The sequence below is a fragment of the Pithys albifrons genome, chromosome 9 (genome assembly GCF_047495875.1).
Source record: "Pithys albifrons albifrons isolate INPA30051 chromosome 9, PitAlb_v1, whole genome shotgun sequence".
Classification (NCBI taxonomy): Eukaryota; Metazoa; Chordata; class Aves; order Passeriformes; family Thamnophilidae; genus Pithys; species Pithys albifrons.
This window is the reverse complement of record NC_092466.1, coordinates 98,219-120,197: the sequence shown is the minus strand read 5'-3', so window position 1 is coordinate 120,197 and position 21,979 is coordinate 98,219. Positions and strand designations below refer to the sequence as shown.

General features: G+C 62.5%; 1 long non-coding RNA gene across 1 annotated transcript; it reads left to right on the top strand.

Moving 5' to 3' along the window:
- The first annotated feature begins 259 nt into the window (after positions 1–259).
- On the top strand, positions 260–2,567 carry LOC139675795 (uncharacterized). Its single transcript, XR_011698546.1, has 3 exons — positions 260–453; positions 664–749; positions 2,076–2,567. It is a non-coding gene; the product is annotated as an uncharacterized lncRNA (long non-coding RNA).
- The last annotated feature ends 19,412 nt before the right edge of the window (positions 2,568–21,979 follow it).

The window sequence follows — 21,979 nt, the reverse complement described above, 5'->3', positions numbered from 1 at the left end:
AGTGGAGTGAGTGAGTGAGTGAGTGGAGTGAGTGAGTGAGTGAGTGAGTGAGGGAGTGAATGAGTGAGTGGAGTGAGTGGAGTGAGTGAGTGAGTGAGTGAGGGAGTGAATGAGTGAGTGGAGTGAGTGAGTGAGTGAGTGAGTGAGTGAGTGGAGTGAGTGAGTGAGTGAGTGAGTGAGTGAGTGAGAAGGAGCCACAACGTGTCTTCCTTGTCCTGCACTGCAGGATCAGAATCCTGGTTTAGGTTAGGGATGCTTTTGCACTGGTGTGTGTCTTCGATGGTCAGAGCCAACTTTCTGCTGGGCCACTTAGGAAGAACAGTTGCCTAGAGCTTCATGTTTGCTTTCCTTGCAGCCTGGAGTGTTGGGGGGATTCCTGAAGCTGATTGCCTTGAAAGCCAGTGATCCCCAAGGCTTTGACCTGCTAAACAGCATCATGGAGCATATGCCCCCGTGAGTATGAGCTCAAATTGCATTCAAAACTGACTTCTGTGGGCTTTGGTTCTGCAGTGTGCAGTCATGCCAAAGGTTAACACTTCAGGAGCAAAAATGTCACATTTATCAGTTAAAGAGATGGGAACAACTTTCTCTGTGTTTTCTGTAAAGTGACAGCACCAGTCAAAGCCCACTGTGAACTGAATAACTGTTCTTTTAAATTTCCAGTGAATCAGTTGACTGGTACAGGAAACAGGTCTTCATTCTGCTATTCCAAAGACTTCCAAGTTCCAAACCAACAAAACTTATCAAAAGTAAGTTCCTTGCTCTGAAAAGCTCCAGTGTGACACGAGCGGTTCAGAGTGTGCAGTTGCACAGATCAGGCATCCTGTACATGGGTGGGACTCTGGTGGCTCCAGGGACTTGCTCCAAATGCTCTGGAGTCAAGGGGGCATAAAGGGCAGTGGCCACAGCAGGTGACACTCCATGAAAACTGAGGGAATGGAACTAAAGGACTTGTGTAGTTCTCCTCCTTTCCTGGTGTGTGTGATGTCGTTACTTGTCTGAAAGTGTCTCCATTTAATCTCCAGCTAATAGCAACACACTTGCCCTGCCACACAGCACAGCCATTCTGACCACTGCTCTCTGCAGTTTGTGTTCATGCTGGGAAACATTCCATGCTTTTGTGTCATTTTGGCCTTCATGGGAATAAAGTTATGAGGAAGGGTTTACGTTCCTCTGTCAAAGCTGTGACACATTGTTGAAATCATCCCCAGGCAGATGGCCATGCTGATGAAATTCGTGATGTTATCTCTACACAGATCACACAAGGTCTGTTATTAATCCTTTAAAATCTGCTTGATGCCTCCTGTAGAGGAGCAAGAATTACAGGGTTCTTCCAATGGTGTTCCACCAACCAAATGGAAGTGGTGCTTCCAGCGTTCCACGTTTCAGTGTTGTGGTGCCCGAGAAGATGAGCAGTTTTTAGGCAAACTTTGGAGCAGCAAGTTAATGCCCTTCAGTAAAAGGGAACATTTATGAAGGCTGCCCTTCCTGTCTCCTTCTTAGAATGCATTTTGCTGCTGACTCTAAAGCAATTCTCTTGTTTTCATCTGGAGTTTTACTTCATCCTTTTTCTCGTTGCTTTCTCGTCTTCATTAACTAGTATGGCACAGGAAATGGGGCATGAGCTCTGCAGGAAATACTTGGCAGCATACAGCCAAAGGGAGTGTGTTCTGTTGGCTTGGGTTGTATTTCAGGCTGCTGTGCAGTTTTTGCCTTTGAAGCAGGAAAGAGTTGTCTCTCTGGCTGAAATGGCAAAGGAGGTTTGGCGCTAATCTGACTGCCCGGGTGCCTCTCCTTTTGGGGTTCATTTCTGATTTTCTGCCCACAGTTCCTCACTGATAGTTCAAGTTACTGATCTCCTGAGCGGGTCATAAAAGGGAATCATTGCTGTCTCTGGTTTTTATCCTTTGTAAAAAGTTTGTATGTGCAAAGATCTATGTAAGAGGGCAGCAATTGTTAAGAAACAAATTGTCTTGTGTTCTCTGTTTCCTGGTGCTTTGTGTGGTTTCTGCTTTTCTTTGGTCACCATAGGGTGATAAATCGTTCTGATACTTTTTCTCTAACTGTCATACTAGGATGTTTGAAACAGGCTTGGAGAAAATGATGATTCCTGAAATCCAGAAAGAGTCTTGGAGAAGTTGAAAAGCAGATCCGTGCTGTTGGCATCACCAAGACATTAACAGAATGTCCTCCCGTGATGGACACTGAGTACCCCAAGCTGTGGTAGGTGCCACACTTCTTCAGGGTCTGCTGGTGATGCTGTTGAAGGTCTGGAAAGTAGAAGCTTTCACCAGAATAGGCCCCTCCAATAAACTCCTTTGGCATTTCTTCAGGCCCACTGTTGTGGTGAGACTCAGCTTGAGGCTTTTCATACCTTTTCATCCTTCACTGCACAAAGGGAAGTGTGTTTTCAAAGCAAATGGCAGAGCTGGTTTGAGATGTGTTTGAGCCTGGATTTGGCTGAGTAGAGCTCCACTGAAGGGAATTAGGCTACTGTCAGCTTGCATTCCTTCTGGAAAGCTGGGCCCACTTTTGACTTGTAACTGTCATAGTCAGGAGGCCTGAGAATACTCACAACCTGACAGGCTGTAGAGTCTTAGCCTGAAAGTGGAATCTGGGGGAAAGCTCTGGAGACTGAAAGGCAGTCCAGCAGTCTGGGGGCTCAGGTAGCCTGAACTGAATGACAGTAACCAGGTCCTGGACTAGAACTCTTTTTGAATGTACTTAGAGAAAAGCTGTAATCTGGAAAAGAATTGCTATTCTTGGGTTTGTATCACAGCAATTTGAGCTGCTAAAAAATGAGGGCATTGCTGATGCTGTTAATATGAGCAGCTGCATTGTGCCTGGAAAGGACCCAGACCCACAGTCCTAGTGCAGCTTCCCTGGGACAGGGACGGTGCCAGGAGTTAAGCAAGTCCCTGCAAAGGGGTTCCAGGTAATCTGAGCGTTCTTGTGAAGCACAGGCTGTCCTCACCTGTTCACTGTTCCCCTCCCCTCTCCCCCCAGGATTCCTTTGCTGCAGGCCCTCCCTCCTTGGCTTGTTCGAGCTGCCTGAGGATGACACGACCCCTGACAAGGAGCACTTCATTGACACAGAGGATACTCCAGGCTATCAGACTGCATTCTCCCAGCTGGCCTTTGCTGGGAAGGAAGAACATGATCCTGTGGGGCAAATGGTGAACAATCCCAGGATCCAGCTGGCCCAGTCTCTGCACAAACTGTTCACAGCGTGCCCAGGCAGGGTAGGTGGCTTGGGCTCTGCATCCCTGGGCTGCATTCAGCAGAGAAGAAATGCCTCTGTGAGAATGGTCTCTTGCTAAGGTTTGATAATCAGCAAAATGAAGTGTGTTGTAGGCAGAAGGCAAGGTCTTGCTGTGTCTTCTTGTTCATTGGAACTTGGCTTTTGTAAGGTTTTCCTGGTAACCTCAGAAAGGCCTTATTTTTCACAGCACTTAGTTTAGCAATCAGCTCAAATATATGCTATTTAAAAGATGAAGATTTATCCACTTGATGGCCTATAAGTAATGGTTGTCTCCTGTTCAGTTGCATGGACTTGGGAGATTCAGGCAGCTCATATAAAATTAGACATTTTGAGTGCACAGTTAACTCTTACCCCAGATAGTGTTTGTTTTGTTCAAGATTTGGGTAAGTAAAGATTGTCTGAGAGATGAGCTGTTTCACCCTCAATAACTGCTGCTCTGAGAGTGTCTGAGCTTGTGCCCTGTGCATGAAGAGCCATGGCAGTGGCTGAGTGTCCCTGAGCCCTCTGCTGTGTCTGTGCTGCAGGTTCTGTGCCTGCTGAGTGTCCCTGAGCCCTCTGCTGTGTCTGTGCTGCAGGTTCTGTGCATGCTGAGTGTCCCTGAGCCCTCTGCTGTGTCTGTGCTGCAGGTTCTGTGCCTGCTGAGTGTCCCTGAGCCCTCTGCTCTGTCTGTGCTGCTCTGTCTGTGCCTGCTGAGTGTCCCTGAGCCCCCTGCTCTGTCTGTGCTGCAGGTTCTGTGCATGTTGAGTGTCCCTGAGCCCTCTGCTCTGTCTGTGCTGCAGGTTCTGTGCATGCTGAGTGTCCCTGAGCCCTCTGCTGTGTCTGTGCTGCAGATTCTGTGCATGCTGAGTGTCCCTGAGCCCTCTGCTGTGTCTGTGCTGCTCTGTCTGTGCATGCTGAGTGTCCCTGAGCCCTCTGCTGTGTCTGTGCTGCAGGTTCTGTGCATGGTGAGCACCAGCCTGAATGCAGTGACAATCTGGAAAAGAATTGCTTTTCTTGGGATTGTATCTCGGCAGTTTGACCTGCTAAAAAATGAGGGCATTGCTGATGCTGTTAATATGAGCAGCTGCATTGTGCCTGGAGAGGACCCAGACCCACAGTCCTAGTGCAGCTTCCCTGGGACAGGGACAGTGCCAGGAGTTAAGCAAGTCCCTGCAAAGGATGGAGTAAATCTGCTCCTTGCATCTGTAAGGAAAGACTGAGTAGTAGGGAAGGGGAGCATTTATATGCTGTATTGAGATTTCCATCTGCTCCCAGGTGCAGCAGTGATGGGGTGGCTGGGTTTGGTCTGGGCCTGTGAGGATCAGCCCTAAACAACCCCACCTCACCAGAGGGCCCTGAACCCTCAAGGGAAATGTCCAGTAGGAACCAGACCAGTCGGTAGTTATTGCAGAGGAAAAACCATGCGAAAGAAAAGGTACTTCTGTTCTTTGTGGCAATCCTGTAATGCCTTGTGCAGTCTCTGTGTGCTGTTCTTGGAGTGACCACCCCGTGTGTGTCTAACAAAACCTGTTAGAAAGGTAGTCAGGGATTGGAATTGGGGTCTGATCCCTACAGACTCTTGCAAAGCCTGAAGGACTGCAGTGATGAGTGTGCTCAGCAAAGGAGGTTTCTCAGTATCTGCTCAGATTTCCCTCAGCTCTGGGGGCCTGGTGGCCAGCTGGAGGTGGCGGGGACACACATGGGACCCCTTGAGCTTTGTGGGAGGAGCTGGGGGTTGGCACGGTGCGATTTTTTGTTCTTTGGGTTTTTTTCTTGGTTTTCTGATTTCCTTTTTGAGCTCTGTGGTGCTAGGGAGAAAAATCTGGAAACAAATCAAACTGAAGGGATTTGCTGAGTTGCTTTGCAGAGAAGTGCCACCTTCAGAGGATGCACAAATCCACCAGGAAGTCAACGAAGGAGCTGTGGAAAGTGCAGCAGAGTGCAGGGAGCAGCCACTGTCCCAGCTCCCTGGTTTTGGGGGCATTAGTCCACCTACGGAAAGGAAAAAAGCCTCCCCGTCTTGTTTTCAGCCCTGCAGAGGAATGTCGTGTTCCAGAATTTCGGAGGGATTTGTGTGTGTCCTGTGCTGGCAGCTGCGTGTCTTGGGAGGCCATGGAGTGACATACATTGGGGGGACATGGGGGGACAAGGGGAGGACATGGGGGGGGACACGGGGAGGACATGGGGGGGGACATCAGGGGGACATGGGAGGACACCAGGGGGACATGGGGGTACATCGAGGGGACATGGGGAGGACATGAGGGAGATGGGGTGGACATGGGGGACGCAGGGGACATGGAGGAAACATGGGGGGAACATTGGGGACATGGGAAGGCTATGGGGGGACATGCAGGGGACATGGGACGTCCAGGGAAGTCCGAGAGGGCCCAGGGGGGTCCAGAGGGGTCCAAAGCGTTTTGGGGGGTCCAGGAGAGTTCAAGTTGGTCCAGGAGGGTCCAGGGGTTTTCCCTGGGGGTATGAGGGGGTGGTCCATGGGGGCCCTAGGAGGATTCAAGGTGGTCCAGGAATGTTCAGGAGGGTTCAGGGTGTTTTAAGGGAGTGGAAGGGGGTTTCAGAGGGGTCCAAGGGGGTCCAGGAGAGATTCGGAGGGTCCAGGGGGTTTTGGGGGGGGTCCAGGAGTGTCCAGGGGAGTCTCAGAGGTGTCCAGAAAGGTTCGAAGGGGTCCAGAAGGGTCTAAGGAGGGTCCAAGGGGTCCCAGGCAGGTTTGAGAGGGGTCCAGGGGGCTTCAGGGGGTTTGGAGGGGTCCAGGGGAGTCCAAGTGTGATTCAAGAGGGTCCAAGGTTTTTGAGAGTGTCAAGGGGGGCTGGGGGGGGGTGCAAAGTGGTCCAAGAGAGTTGAGGAAAGTCCAAGGGGGATTCAGGGGGGTCCAGGGGAGTTCAGGAGGGTCCAAAGCGATCCAGGAGAAGTCAGAGAGAAATGAGGGGGGTCTCACAGTGGATCGTGGGTCTCAGAGGAGTCACAGGGAGGTAAGGGGAGGTAAGAGTGGTCAGGGGGTGCCTGGGGAACTCAGGGACCCCCATTGCCCACAGCCCAGCAATGTCGGCCCTCGGGAACCTCCCTTGGGGACCCCGGGTGCCCGAAATGTCGTCCCTCGGGAACCCCCCCTTCGAGGAGCCCCAGCGCCCGAGGTGTCGCCCCTCGGCAACACCCCCTCGGGGAACCCCGGCGGCCAAGGTGTCGCACCTCGGCCAGCACGCCCTTGGGGAGCCTCGGCGCCCGAGGTGTCGCCCCATGGACAACCTCCTTGGGGACCCCAGAGACCCACCCAGGGACCCCCCAGGGACCCCCAAAGACCCCAGAGATTCCCAGACACTCACAGGGACCCCCAGGGTCCCTCAGGAAGCTACAGAGATCTCCCAGAGAACCCCCAGTTTCCCCCAGAGACCCCCCAGAGACTGTCAGAGACCCCCAGACACCCCCAAGGGACTCCCAGACGCCCCCACGGACCCCTAGGGCCCCCCCAGGGACCCCCCAGAGACCCCCAGAGACTCTCAGAGACCCCCCAAGGACCCCCAGAGAGCCCACTGGGACTCCCCAGGGACCCCCCAGAGACTCCCCATAGATCACCAGGGACCGCCCAAGGACCCCCGCAGACCCCCAGACACCCCCAGAGACTCCCAGGGGCCCCCAGAAACTCCCAGAGATCCCTCAGGGACCCGCAGAGACCCCTCAGGAACCCCCAGAGACTCCCAGACACCCCAGAGACTCCCAGAAACCCTCAGAGACCCCCCCAGGGACCTCCAGAGACTCCAAGAGACCCCCATGGACCCCCCAGGGACCACCAGAAAGCCCCAGAGACCCCCATGGACCCCCCAGGGACCCCCCAGAGATTCTCAGAGACCTCCAGGGACTCCCAGACACCCGCCGAGACCCCCTAGGGACCCCCAGAGACCCTCCATAGATCACCAGGGACTGCCCAAGGACCCCCACAGACCCCCAGACACCCGCAGAGACTCCCAGGGGCCCCCAGAAACTCCCGGAGACCCCTCAGGGACCCGCAGAGACCCCTGAGGGACCCCCAGAGACTCCCAGACACCCGCCAGGAACCCTCAGATGCCCCCAGAGACCCCCAGAGATCCCCAGAGACCCCCAGACCCCTCCAGGGACCCCCAGACACCCCCAGAGACCCTCAGGGACCCCCCAGAGACTCTCAGAGACCTCCAGGGACTCCCAGACACACGCCGAGACCCCCCAGGGACACCCAGAGACCCCCAGACACCTGCCAGGGCCCCTCAGATGCCCCCAGAGATCCCCAGAGACCCCCAGACCCCTCATGGGACCCCCAGGGACCCCCAGAGACCCCCCCAGAGACCCCCAGAGACCCCACAGGGACCCCCAAGGACCCCATAGGGACCCCCACAGATCCCCAGAGACCCCCCCTGTGACCCCCAAAGAACTCCCCTGGGGATCTCCTGGGACCCCCCAGAAACCCCCAGACATCCCCAGAGACTCCCAGAGACCCCCCAGGGACCCTCAGACACCCCCAGAGACTCACAGAGACCCCCAGAGACTCTCAGAGATCCCCCAGGGACCCACAGGAACCCCTCAAAGATCCACCAGAGACCCCCCAGGGACCCCCAAGGAACTCCCCTGGGGATCCCCTCGGACCCCCCAGAAATCCCCAGACACCCCCAGAGACCCCCCAGGGACCCTCAGACACCCCCAGAGACTCACAAAGACCCCCAGAGACCCTCAGGGACCCCCCAGGGACCCCCATAGACCGCCCAGAGATCACGAGATGCCCCCCGGGGACCTCCAGAGACCCCTCCAGAGATCACGAGAAACCCCTCCGAGACCCCCAGGGACCTCCAGAGACCCCCAGGGACCCACCTTGGGACCCCCAGAGGACCCCAGGGACCCCCCAGGGACCCCCCAGAGACCCCCCAGAGATTCTCAGAGACCTCCAGGGACTCCCAGACACCCGCCGAAATCCCCCAGGGACCCCCAGAGACCCTCCATAGATCACCAGGGACTGCCCAAGGACCCCCACAGAACCTCAGACACCCCCAGAGACTCCCAGGAGTCCCCAGAAACTCCCAGAGACACCTCAGGGACCCGCAGAGACCACTGAGGGACACCCAGAGACTTCTAGACACCCGCCAGGAACCCTGAGATGCCCCCAGAGACCCCCAGAGATCCCCAGAGACCCCCAGACCCCTCCAGGGACCCCCAGACACCCGCAGAGACCCGCAGGGACCCCCAGGGATCCCCAGAGACCCCCCAGAGACTCTCAGAGACCTCCAGGGACTCCCAGACACACGCCGAGACACCCCAGGGACCCCCAGAGACCCCCAGACACCCGCCAGGGACCCTCAGATACCCCCAGAGACCCCCAGAGATCCCCAGAGACCCCCAGACCCCTCCAGGGACACCCAGAGACCCCCAGAGACCCTCCAGAGACACCCAGAGACTCTCAGAGATCCCCCAGAGACCCCACAGGGACCCCCAAGGACCCCCTAGGGACCCCCACAGAACCCCAGAGACCCCCCCTGTGACCCCCAAAGAACTCCCCTGGGGATCTCCTGGGACCCCCCAGAAACCCCCAGACACCCCCAGAGACTCCCAGAGACCCCCCAGGGACCCTCAGACACCCCCAGAGACTCATAGAGACCCCCAGAGACCCCCAGAGACTCTCAGAGATCCCCCAGGGACCCACAGGAACCCCTCAAAGATCCACCAAAGACCCCCAGAGACCCTCAGGGACCCCCCAGGGACCCCCATAGACCGCCCAGAGATCACGAGATGCCCCCCAGGGACCTCCAGAGACCCCTCCAGAGATCACGAGAAACCCCTCCGAGACCCCCAGGGACCTCCAGAGACCCCCAGGGACCCACCTTGGGACCCCCAGAGGACCCCAGGGACCCACAGGAACCCCTCATAGATCCACCAGAGACCCCCATAGATCCCACAGAGACCTCCAGAGAACCCCAGAGACCACCAGAGATGCTCCGGAGACACCCCAGAGACCCCACAGAGATCCCCGGTGCCCGAAATGTCGTCCCTCGGGGAACCCCCTTGGGGACCCCCGGTGCCCGAAATGTCGTCCCTCGGGGAACCCCCTTGGGGAGCCCCGGCGCCCGAGGTGTCGCCCCTCGGCAACCCCCCCCTTCGGGGACTTCCGGCGCCCGAAATGTCGCCCCTTGGGGACCCCCCATTTGGGGACCCCCGGTGCCCGAGGTGTCGCCCCTCGGCAACCACCCCGTGGGGAGCCCCGGTGCCCGAAATGCCGTGCCTCGGCCAAACTCCTTGGGGACCCCAGAGACCCCCCAGAGGACCCCCCCAGGGACTCCACAGGGACCCCCAGAGACCCCAGAGATTCCCAGACACTCCCAGGGACACCCAGGGACCCCCAGGACGCTACAGAGATCTCCCAGAGAACCCCCAGTTTCCCCCAGAGACCCCCCAGAAACTGTCAGAGACCCCCAGACACCCCCAGACACCCCAGGGACCCCCCTAGACCTCCAGACACCCCCCAGGGACTCCCAGACGCCCCCACGGATCCCCAGGGCCCCGCCAGGGACCTCCCAGAGACCCCCAGAGACTCTCAGAGACCCCCCAGGGACCCCCAGAGAGCCCACTGGGACTCCCCAGGGACCCCCAGAGACTCCCCATAGATCACCAGGGACCGCCCAAGGACCCCCGCAGACCCCCAGACACCCCCAGAGACTCCCAGGGGCCCCCAGAAACTCCCAGAGATCCCTCAGGGACCCGCAGAGACCCCTCGGGAACCCCCAGAGACTCCCAGACACCCCAGAGTCTCCCAGAAACCCTCAGAGACCCCCCAGGGACCTCCAGAGACCCCAGAGACTCCAAGAGACCCCCAGAGACCCCCAGGGACCCCCCAGGGACCCCCAAGAGACCCCCCAGAGATTCTCAGAGACCTCCAGGGACTCCCAGACACCCGCCGAAACCCCCCAGGGACCCCCAGAGACCCTCCATAGATCACCAGGGACTGCCCAAGGACCCCCACAGAACCCCAGACACCTCCAGAGACTCCCAGGGGTCCCCAGAAACTCCCAGAGACCTCTCAGGGACCCGCAGAGACCCCTGAGGGACCCCCAGAGACTTCTAGACACCCGCGTGGAACCCTCAGATGCTCCCAGAGACCCCCAGAGATCCCCAGAGACTTCCAGACCCCTCCAGGGACCCCCAGACACCCGCAGAGACCCGCAGGGACCCCCTGGGACCCCCAGAGACCCCCCAGAGACTCTCAGAGACCTCCCGGGACTCCCAGACACATGCCGAGACACCCCAGGGACCCCCAGAGACCCCCAGACACCCGCCAGGGACCCTCAGATGCCCCCAGAGACCCCCAGAGATCCCCAGAGACCCCCAGACCCCTCCAGGGACACCCAGAGACACCCAGAGACCCCCAGGGACCCCCAGAGACCCTCCAGAGACCCCCAGAGACTCTCAGAGATCCCCCAGAGACCCCACAGGGACCCCCAAGGACCCCCTAGGGACCCCCACAGAACCCCAGAGACCCCCCCTGTGACCCCCAAAGAACTCCCCTGGGGATCTCCTGGGACCCCCCAGAAACCCCCAGACACCCCCAGAGACTCCCAGAGACCCCCCAGGGACCCTCAGACACCCCCAGAGACTCATAGAGACCCCCAGAGACCCCCAGAGACTCTCAGAGATCCCCCAGGGACCCACAGGAACCCCTCAAAGATCCACCAGAGACCCTCAGGGACCCCCCAGGGACCCCCATAGACCGCCCAGAGATCACGAGATGCCCCCCAGGGACCTCCAGAGACCCCTCCAGAGATCACGAGAAACCCCTCCGAGACCCCCAGGGACCTCCAGAGACCCCCAGGGACCCACCTTGGGACCCCCAGAGGACCCCAGGGACCCACAGGAACCCCTCATAGATCCACCAGAGACCCCCATAGATCCCACAGAGACCTCCAGAGAACCCCAGAGACCACCAGAGATGCTCCGGAGACACCCCAGAGACCCCCACAGAGATCCCCGGTGCCCGAAATGTCGTCCCTCGGGGAACCCCCTTGGGGACCCCTGGTGCCCAATATGTCGTCCCTCGGGGAACCCCCTTGGGGACCCCCGGTGCCCAAAATGTCGTCCCTCGGGGAACCCCCTTGGGGAGCCCCGGCGCCCGAGGTGTCGCCCCTCGGCAACCCCCCACTTCGGGGACTTCCGGCGCCCGAAATGTCGCCCCTTGGGGACCCCCCATTTGGGGACCCCCGGTGCCCGAGGTGTCGCCCCTCGGCAACCACCCCGTGGGGAGCCCCGGTGCCCGAAATGCCGTGCCTCGGCCAACCTCCTTGGGGACCCCAGAGACCCCCAGAGGACCCCCCCAGGGACTCCACAGGGACCCCCAGAGACCCCAGAGATTCCCAGACACTCCCAGGGACACCCAGGGACCCCCAGGACGCTACAGAGATCTCCCAGAGAACCCCCAGTTTCCCCCAGAGACCCCCCAGAAACTGTCAGAGACCCCCAGACACCCCCAGACACCCCAGGGACCCCCCTAGACCTCCAGACACCCCCCAGGGACTCCCAGACGCCCCCACGGACCCCCAGGGCCCCCCCAGGGACCCCCCAGAGACCCCCAGAGACTCTCAGAGACCCCCCAGGGACCCCCAGAGAGCCCACTGGGACTCCCCAGGGACCCCCAGAGACTCCCCATAGATGACCAGGGACCGCCCAAGGACCCCCGCAGACCCCCAGACACCCCCAGAGACTCCCAGGGGCCCCCAGAAACTCCCAGAGATCCCTCAGGGACCCGCAGAGACCCCTCAGGGACCCCCAGAGACTCCCAGACACCCCAGAGACTCCCAGAAACCCTCAGAGACCCCCCAGGGACCTCCAGAGACCCCAGAGACTCCAAGAGACCCCCAGAGACCCCCAGGGACCCCCCAGGGACCCCCCAGAGACCCCCCAGAGATTCTCAGAGACCTCCAGGGACTCCCGGACACCCGCCGAAATCCCCCAGGGACCCCCAGAGACCCTCCATAGATCACCAGGGACTGCCCAAGGACCCCCACAGAACCCCAGACACCCCCAGAGACTCCCAGGGGTCCCCAGAAACTCCCAGAGACCTCTCAGGGACCCGCAGAGATCCCTGAGGGACCCCCAGAGACTTCTAGACACCCGCCAGGAACCCTGAGATGCCCCCAGAGACCCCCAGAGATCCCCAGAGACCCCCAGACCCCTCCAGGGACCCTCAGACACCCGCAGAGACCCGCAGGGACCCCCAGGGACCCCCAGAGACCCCCCAGAGACTCTCAGAGACCTCCAGGGACTCCCAGACACACGCCGAGACACCCCAGGGACCCCCAGAGACCCCCAGACACCCGCCAGGGACCCTCAGATGCCCCCAGAGACCCCCAGAGATCCCCAGAGACCCCCAGACCCCTCCAGGGACACCCAGACACCCCCAGAGACCCCCAGAGACCCCCAGGGACCCCCAGAGACCCTCCAGAGACCCCCAGAGACTCTCAGAGATCCCCCAGAGACCCCACAGGGACCCCCAAGGACCCCCTAGGGACCCCCACAGAACCCCAGAGACCCCCCCTGTGACCCCCAAAGAACTCCCCTGGGGATCTCCTGGGACCCCCCAGAAACCCCCAGACACCCCCAGAGACTCCCAGAGACCCCCCAGGGACCCTCAGACACCCCCAGAGACTCATAGAGACCCCCAGAGACCCCCAGAGACTCTCAGAGATCCCCCAGGGACCCACAGGAACCCCTCAAAGATCCACCAGAGATCCCCAGAGATCCTCAGGGACCCCCCAGGGACCCCCATAGACCGCCCAGAGATCACGAGATGCCCCCCAGGGACCTCCAGAGACCCCTCCAGAGATCACGAGAAACCCCTCCGAGACCCCCAGGGACCTCCAGAGACCCCCAGGGACCCACCTTGGGACCCCCAGAGGACCCCAGGGACCCACAGGAACCCCTCATAGATCCACCAGAAACCCCCATAGATCCCACAGAGACCTCCAGAGAACCCCAGAGACCACCAGAGATGCTCCGGAGACACCCCAGAGACCCCCACAGAGATCCCCGGTGCCCGAAATGTCGTCCCTCGGGGAACCCCCTTGGGGACCCCCGGTGCCCAAAATGTCGTCCCTCGGAGAACCCCCTTGGGGACCCCTGGTGCCCAATATGTCGTCCGTCGGGAACCCCCCTTGGGGACCCCCGGTGCCCAAAATGTCGTCCCTCGGGGAACCCCCTTGGGGAGCCCCGGCGCCCGAGGTGTCGCCCCTCGGCAACCCTCCCCTTCGGGGACTTCCGGCGCCCGAAATGTCGCCCCTTGGGGATCCCCCATTTGGGGACCCCCGGTGCCCGAGGTGTCGCCCCTCGGCAACCACCCCGTGGGGAGCCCCGGTGCCCGAAATGCCGTGCCTCGGCCAACCTCCTTGGGGACCCCAGAGACCCCCAGAGGACCCCCCCAGGGACTCCACAGGGACCCCCAGAGACCCCAGAGATTCCCAGACACTCCCAGGGACACCCAGGGACCCCCAGGACGCTACAGAGATCTCCCAGAGAACCCCCAGTTTCCCCCAGAGACCCCCCAGAAACTGTCAGAGACCCCCAGACACCCCCAGACACCCCAGGGACCCCCCTAGACCTCCAGACACCCCCCAGGGACTCCCAGACGCCCCCACGGACCCCCAGGGCCCCCCCAGGGACCCCCCAGAGACCCCCAGAGACTCTCAGAGACCCCCCAGGGACCCCCAGAGAGCCCACTGGGACTCCCCAGGGACCCCCAGAGACTCCCCATAGATGACCAGGGACCGCCCAAGGACCCCCGCAGACCCCCAGACACCCCCAGAGACTCCCAGGGGCCCCCAGAAACTCCCAGAGATCCCTCAGGGACCCGCAGAGACCCCTCAGGGACCCCCAGAGACTCCCAGACACCCCAGAGACTCCCAGAAACCCTCAGAGACCCCCCAGGGACCTCCAGAGACCCCAGAGACTCCAAGAGACCCCCAGAGACCCCCAGGGACCCCCCAGGGACCCCCCAGAGACCCCCCAGAGATTCTCAGAGACCTCCAGGGACTCCCAGACACCCGCCGAAATCCCCCAGGGAGCCCCAGAGACCCTCCATAGATCACCAGGGACTGCCCAAGGACCCCCACAGAACCCCAGACACCCCCAGAGACTCCCAGGGGTCCCCAGAAACTCCCAGAGACCTCTCAGGGACCCGCAGAGATCCCTGAGGGACCCCCAGAGACTTCTAGACACCCGCCAGGAACCCTGAGATGCCCCCAGAGACCCCCAGAGATCCCCAGAGACCCCCAGACCCCTCCAGGGACCCTCAGACACCCGCAGAGACCCGCAGGGACCCCCAGGGACCCCCAGAGACCCCCCAGAGACTCTCAGAGACCTCCAGGGACTCCCAGACACACGCCGAGACACCCCAGGGACCCCCAGAGACCCCCAGACACCCGCCAGGGACCCTCAGATGCCCCCAGAGACCCCCAGAGATCCCCAGAGACCCCCAGACCCCTCCAGGGACACCCAGACACCCCCAGAGACCCCCAGAGACCCCCAGGGACCCCCAGAGACCCTCCAGAGACCCCCAGAGACTCTCAGAGATCCCCCAGAGACCCCACAGGGACCCCCAAGGACCCCCTAGGGACCCCCACAGAACCCCAGAGACCCCCCCTGTGACCCCCAAAGAACTCCCCTGGGGATCTCCTGGGACCCCCCAGAAACCCCCAGACACCCCCAGAGACTCCCAGAGACCCCCCAGGGACCCTCAGACACCCCCAGAGACTCATAGAGACCCCCAGAGACCCCCAGAGACTCTCAGAGATCCCCCAGGGACCCACAGGAACCCCTCAAAGATCCACCAGAGATCCCCAGAGATCCTCAGGGACCCCCCAGGGACCCCCATAGACCGCCCAGAGATCACGAGATGCCCCCCAGGGACCTCCAGAGACCCCTCCAGAGATCACGAGAAACCCCTCCGAGACCCCCAGGGACCTCCAGAGACCCCCAGGGACCCACCTTGGGACCCCCAGAGGACCCCAGGGACCCACAGGAACCCCTCATAGATCCACCAGAGACCCCCATAGATCCCACAGAGACCTCCAGAGAACCCCAGAGACCACCAGAGATGCTCCGGAGACACCCCAGAGACCCCCATAGAGATCCCCGGTGCCCGAAATGTCGTCCCTCGGGGAACCCCCTTGGGGACCCCCGGTGCCCAATATGTCGTCCCTCGGGGAACCCCCTTGGGGAGCCCCGGCGCCCGAGGTGTCGCCCCTCGGCAACCCTCCCCTTCGGGGACTTCCGGCGCCCGAAATGTCGCCCCTTGGGGACCCCCCATTTGGGGACCCCCGGTGCCCGAGGTGTCGCCCCTCGGCAACCACCCCGTGGGGAGCCCCGGTGCCCGAAATGCCGTCCCTCGGCCAACCTCCTTGGGGACCCCAGAGACCCCCAGAGGACCCCCCCAGGGACTCCACAGGGACCCCCAGAGACCCCAGAGATTCCCAGACACTCCCAGGGACACCCAGGGACCCCCAGGACGCTACAGAGATCTCCCAGAGAACCCCCAGTTTCCCCCAGAGACCGCCCAGAAACTGTCAGACACCCCCAGACACCCCCAGACACCCCAGGGACCCCCCTAGACCTCCAGACACCCCCCAGGGACTCCCAGACGCCCCCACGGACCCCCAGGGCCCCGCCAGGGACCTCCCAGAGACCCCCAGAGACTCTCAGAGACCCCCCAGGGACCCCCAGAGAGCCCACTGGGACTCCCCAGGGACCCCCAGAGACTCCCCATAGATCACCAGGGACCGCCCAAGGACCCCCGCAGACCCCCAGACACCCCCAGAGACTCCCAGGGGCCCCCAGAAACTCCCAGAGATCCCTCAGGGACCCGCAGAGACCCCTCAGGGACCCCCAGAGACTCCCAGACACCCCAGAGACTCCCAGAAACCCTCAGAGACCCCCCAGGGACCTCCAGAGACCCCAGAGACTCCAAGAGACCCCCAGAGACCCCCACGGACCCCCCAGGGACCCCCAAGAGACCCCCCAGAGATTCTCAGAGACCTCCAGGGACTCCCAGACACCCGCCGAAATCCCCCAGGGAGCCCCAGAGACCCTCCATAGATCACCAGGGACTGCCCAAGGACCCCCACAGAACCCCAGACACCCCCAGAGACTCCCAGGGGTCCCCAGAAACTCCCAGAGACCTCTCAGGGACCCGCAGAGACCCCTGAGGGACCCCCAGAGACTTCTAGACACCCGCCAGGAACCCTCAGATGCCCCCAGAGACCCCCAGAGATCCCCAGAGACCCCCAGTCCCCTCCAGGGACCCCCAGACACCCGCAGAGACCCGCAGGGACCCCCAGGGACCCCCAGAGACCCCCCAGAGACTCTCAGAGACCTCCAGGGACTCCCAGACACACGCCGAGACACCCCAGGGACCCCCAGAGACCCCCAGACACCCGCCAGGGACCCTCAGATGCCCCCAGAGACCCCCCAGAGATCCCCAGAGACCCCCAGACCCCTCCAGGGACACCCAGACACCCCCAGAGACCCCCAGAGACCCCCAGAGACCCCCAGAGACCCTCCAGAGACCCCCAGAGACTCTCAGAGATCCCCCAGAGACCCCACAGGGACCCCCAAGGACCCCCTAGGGACCCCCACAGAACCCCAGAGACCCCCCCTGTGACCCCCAAAGAACTCCCCTGGGGATCTCCTGGGACCCCCCAGAAACCCCCAGACACCCCCAGAGACTCCCAGAGACCCCCCAGGGACCCTCAGACACCCCCAGAGACTCATAGAGACCCCCAGAGACCCCCAGAGACTCTCAGAGATCCCCCAGGGACCCACAGGAACCCCTCAAAGATCCACCAGAGATCCCCAGAGATCCTCAGGGACCCCCCAGGGACCCCCATAGACCGCCCAGAGATCACGAGATGCCCCCCAGGGACCTCCAGAGACCCCTCCAGAGATCACGAGAAACCCCTCCGAGACCCCCAGGGACCTCCAGAGACCCCCAGGGACCCACCTTGGGACCCCCAGAGGACCCCAGAGACCCACAGGAACCCCTCATAGATCCACCAGAGACCCCCATAGATCCCACAGAGACCTCCAGAGAACCCCAGAGATCACCAGAGATGCTCCGGAGACACCCCAGAGACCCCCACAGAGATCCCCGGTGCCCGAAATGTCGTCCCTCGGGGAACCCCCTTGGGGACCCCCGGTGCCCAATATGTCGTCCCTCGGGGAACCCCCTTGGGGAGCCCCGGCGCCCGAGGTGTCGCCCCTCGGCAACCCTCCCCTTCGGGGACTTCCGGCGCCCGAAATGTCGCCCCTTGGGGACCCCCCATTTGGGGACCCCCGGTGTCCAAAGTGTCGCCCCTCGGCAACCACCCCGTGGGGAGCCCCGGTGCCCGAAATGCCGTCCCTCGGCCAAACTCCTTGGGGACCCCAGAGACCCCCAGAGGACCCCCCCAGGGACTCCACAGGGACCCCCAGAGACCCCAGAGATTCCCAGACACTCCCAGGGACACCCAGGGACCCCCAGGACGCTACAGAGATCTCCCAGAGAACCCCCAGTTTCCCCCAGAGACCCCCCAGAAACTGTCAGAGACCCCCAGACACCCCCAGACACCCCAGGGACCCCCCTAGACCTCCAGACACCCCCCAGGGACTCCCAGACGCCCCCACGGACCCCGAGGGCCCCGCCAGGGACCTCCCAGAGACCACCAGAGACTCTCAGAGACCCCCCAGGGACCCCCAGAGAGCCCACTGGGACTCCCCAGGGACCCCCAGAGACTCCCCATAGATCACCAGGGACCGCCCAAGGACCCCCGCAGACCCCCAGACACCCCCAGAGACTCCCAGGGGCCCCCAGAAACTCCCAGAGATCCCTCAGGGACCCGCAGAGACCCCTCAGGGACCCCCAGAGACTCCCAGACACCCCAGAGACTCCCAGAAACCCTCAGAGACCCCCCAGGGACCTCCAGAGACCCCAGAGACTCCAAGAGACCCCCAGAGACCCCCACGGACCCCCCAGGGACCCCCAAGAGACCCCCCAGAGATTCTCAGAGACCTCCAGGGACTCCCAGACACCCGCCGAAATCCCCCAGGGAGCCCCAGAGACCCTCCATAGATCACCAGGGACTGCCCAAGGACCCCCACAGAACCCCAGACACCCCCAGAGACTCCCAGGGGTCCCCAGAAACTCCCAGAGACCTCTCAGGGACCCGCAGAGACCCCTGAGGGACCCCCAGAGACTTCTAGACACCCGCCAGGAACCCTCAGATGCCCCCAGAGACCCCCAGAGATCCCCAGAGACCCCCAGACCCCTCCAGGGACCCCCAGACACCCGCAGAGACCCCCAGGGACCCCCAGGGACCCCCAGAGACCCCCCAGAGACTCTCAGAGACCTCCAGGGACTCCCAGACACACGCCGAGACACCCCAGGGACCCCCAGAGACCCCCAGACACCCGCCAGGGACCCTCAGATGCCCCCAGAGACCCCCAGAGATCCCCAGAGACCCCCAGACCCCTCCAGGGACACCCAGACACCCCCAGAGACCCCCAGAGACCCCCAGGGACCCCCAGAGACCCTCCAGAGACCCCCAGAGACTCTCAGAGATCCCCCAGAGACCCCACAGGGACCCCCAAGGACCCCCTAGGGACCCCCACAGAACCCCAGAGACCCCCCTGTGATCCCCAAAGAACTCTCCTGGGGATCTCCTGGGACCCCCCAGAAACCCCCAGACACCCCCAGAGACTCCCAGAGACCCCCCAGGGACCCTCAGACACCCCCAGAGACTCATAGAGACACCCCAGGGACCCCCAGAGACCCCCAGACACCCGCCAGGGACCCTCAGATGCCCCCAGAGACCCCCAGAGATCCCCAGAGACCCCCAGACCCCTCCAGGGACACCCAGACACCCCCAGAGACCCCCAGAGACCCCCAGGGACCCCCAGAGACCCTCCAGAGACCCCCAGAGACTCTCAGAGATCCCCCAGAGACCCCACAGGGACCCCCAAGGACCCCCTAGGGACCCCCACAGAACCCCAGAGACCCCCCCTGTGACCCCCAAAGAACTCCCCTGGGGATCTCCTGGGACCCCCCAGAAACCCCCAGACACCCCCAGAGACTCCCAGAGACCCCCCAGGGACCCTCAGACACCCCCAGAGACTCATAGAGACCCCCAGAGACCCCCAGAGACTCTCAGAGATCCCCCAGGGACCCACAGGAACCCCTCAAAGATCCACCAGAGATCCCCGGAGATCCTCAGGGACCTCCCAGGGACCCCCATAGACCGCCCAGAGATCACGAGATGCCCCCCAGGGACCTCCAGAGACCCCTCCAGAGATCACGAGAAACCCCTCCGAGACCCCCAGGGACCTCCAGAGACCCCCAGGGACCCACCTTGGGACCCCCAGAGGACCCCAGGGACCCACAGGAACCCCTCATAGATCCACCAGAAACCCCCATAGATCCCACAGAGACCTCCAGAGAACCCCAGAGACCACCAGAGATGCTCCGGAGACACCCCAGAGACCCCCACAGAGATCCCCGGTGCCCGAAATGTCGTCCCTCGGGGAACCCCCTTGGGGACCCCCGGTGCCCAAAATGTCGTCCCTCGGAGAACCCCCTTGGGGACCCCTGGTGCCCAATATGTCGTCCGTCGGGAACCCCCCTTGGGGACCCCCGGTACCCAAAATGTCGTCCCTCGGGGAACCCCCTTGGGGAGCCCCGGCGCCCGAGGTGTCGCCCCTCGGCAACCCTCCCCTTCGGGGACTTCCGGCGCCCGAAATGTCGCCCCTTGGGGACCCCCCATTTGGGGACCCCCGGTGCCCGAGGTGTCGCCCCTCGGCAACCACCCCGTGGGGAGCCCCGGTGCCCGAAATGCCGTCCCTCGGCCAACCTCCTTGGGGACCCCAGAGACCCCCAGAGGACCCCCCCAGGGACTCCACAGGGACCCCCAGAGACCCCAGAGATTCCCAGACACTCCCAGGGACACCCAGGGACCCCCAGGACGCTACAGAGATCTCCCAGAGAACCCCCAGTTTCCCCCAGAGACCCCCCAGAAACTGTCAGACACCCCCAGACACCCCCAGACACCCCAGGGACCCCCCTAGACCTCCAGACACCCCCCAGGGACTCCCAGACGCCCCCACGGACCCCCAGGGCCCCCCCAGGGACCCCCCAGAGACCCCCAGAGACTCTCAGAGACCCCCCAGGGACCCCCAGAGAGCCCACTGGGACTCCCCAGGGACCCCCAGAGACTCCCCATAGATGACCAGGGACCGCCCAAGGACCCCCGCAGACCCCCAGACACCCCCAGAGACTCCCAGGGGCCCCCAGAAACTCCCAGAGATCCCTCAGGGACCCGCAGAGACCCCTCAGGGACCCCCAGAGACTCCCAGACACCCCAGAGACTCCCAGAAACCCTCAGAGACCCCCCAGGGACCTCCAGAGACCCCAGAGACTCCAAGAGACCCCCAGAGACCCCCAGGGACCCCCCAGGGACCCCCCAGAGACCCCCCAGAGATTCTCAGAGACCTCCAGGGACTCCCAGACACCCGCCGAAATCCCCCAGGGAGCCCCAGAGACCCTCCATAGATCACCAGGGACTGCCCAAGGACCCCCACAGAACCCCAGACACCCCCAGAGACTCCCAGGGGTCCCCAGAAACTCCCAGAGACCTCTCAGGGACCCGCAGAGATCCCTGAGGGACCCCCAGAGACTTCTAGACACCCGCCAGGAACCCTGAGATGCCCCCAGAGACCCCCAGAGATCCCCAGAGACCCCCAGACCCCTCCAGGGACCCTCAGACACCCGCAGAGACCCGCAGGGACCCCCAGGGACCCCCAGAGACCCCCCAGAGACTCTCAGAGACCTCCAGGGACTCCCAGACACACGCCGAGACACCCCAGGGACCCCCAGAGACCCCCAGACACCCGCCAGGGACCCTCAGATGCCCCCAGAGACCCCCAGAGATCCCCAGAGACCCCCAGACCCCTCCAGGGACACCCAGACACCCCCAGAGACCCCCAGAGACCCCCAGGGACCCCCAGAGACCCTCCAGAGACCCCCAGAGACTCTCAGAGATCCCCCAGAGACCCCACAGGGACCCCCAAGGACCCCCTAGGGACCCCCACAGAACCCCAGAGACCCCCCCTGTGACCCCCAAAGAACTCCCCTGGGGATCTCCTGGGACCCCCCAGAAACCCCCAGACACCCCCAGAGACTCCCAGAGACCCCCCAGGGACCCTCAGACACCCCCAGAGACTCATAGAGACCCCCAGAGACCCCCAGAGACTCTCAGAGATCCCCCAGGGACCCACAGGAACCCCTCAAAGATCCACCAGAGATCCCCAGAGATCCTCAGGGACCCCCCAGGGACCCCCATAGACCGCCCAGAGATCACGAGATGCCCCCCAGGGACCTCCAGAGACCCCTCCAGAGATCACGAGAAACCCCTCCGAGACCCCCAGGGACCTCCAGAGACCCCCAGGGACCCACCTTGGGACCCCCAGAGGACCCCAGGGACCCACAGGAACCCCTCATAGATCCACCAGAGACCCCCATAGATCCCACAGAGACCTCCAGAGAACCCCAGAGACCACCAGAGATGCTCCGGAGACACCCCAGAGACCCCCACAGAGATCCCCGGTGCCCGAAATGTCGTCCCTCGGGGAACCCCCTTGGGGACCCCCAGTGCCCGAAATGTCGTCCCTCGGGGAACCCCCTTGGGGAGCCCCGGCGCC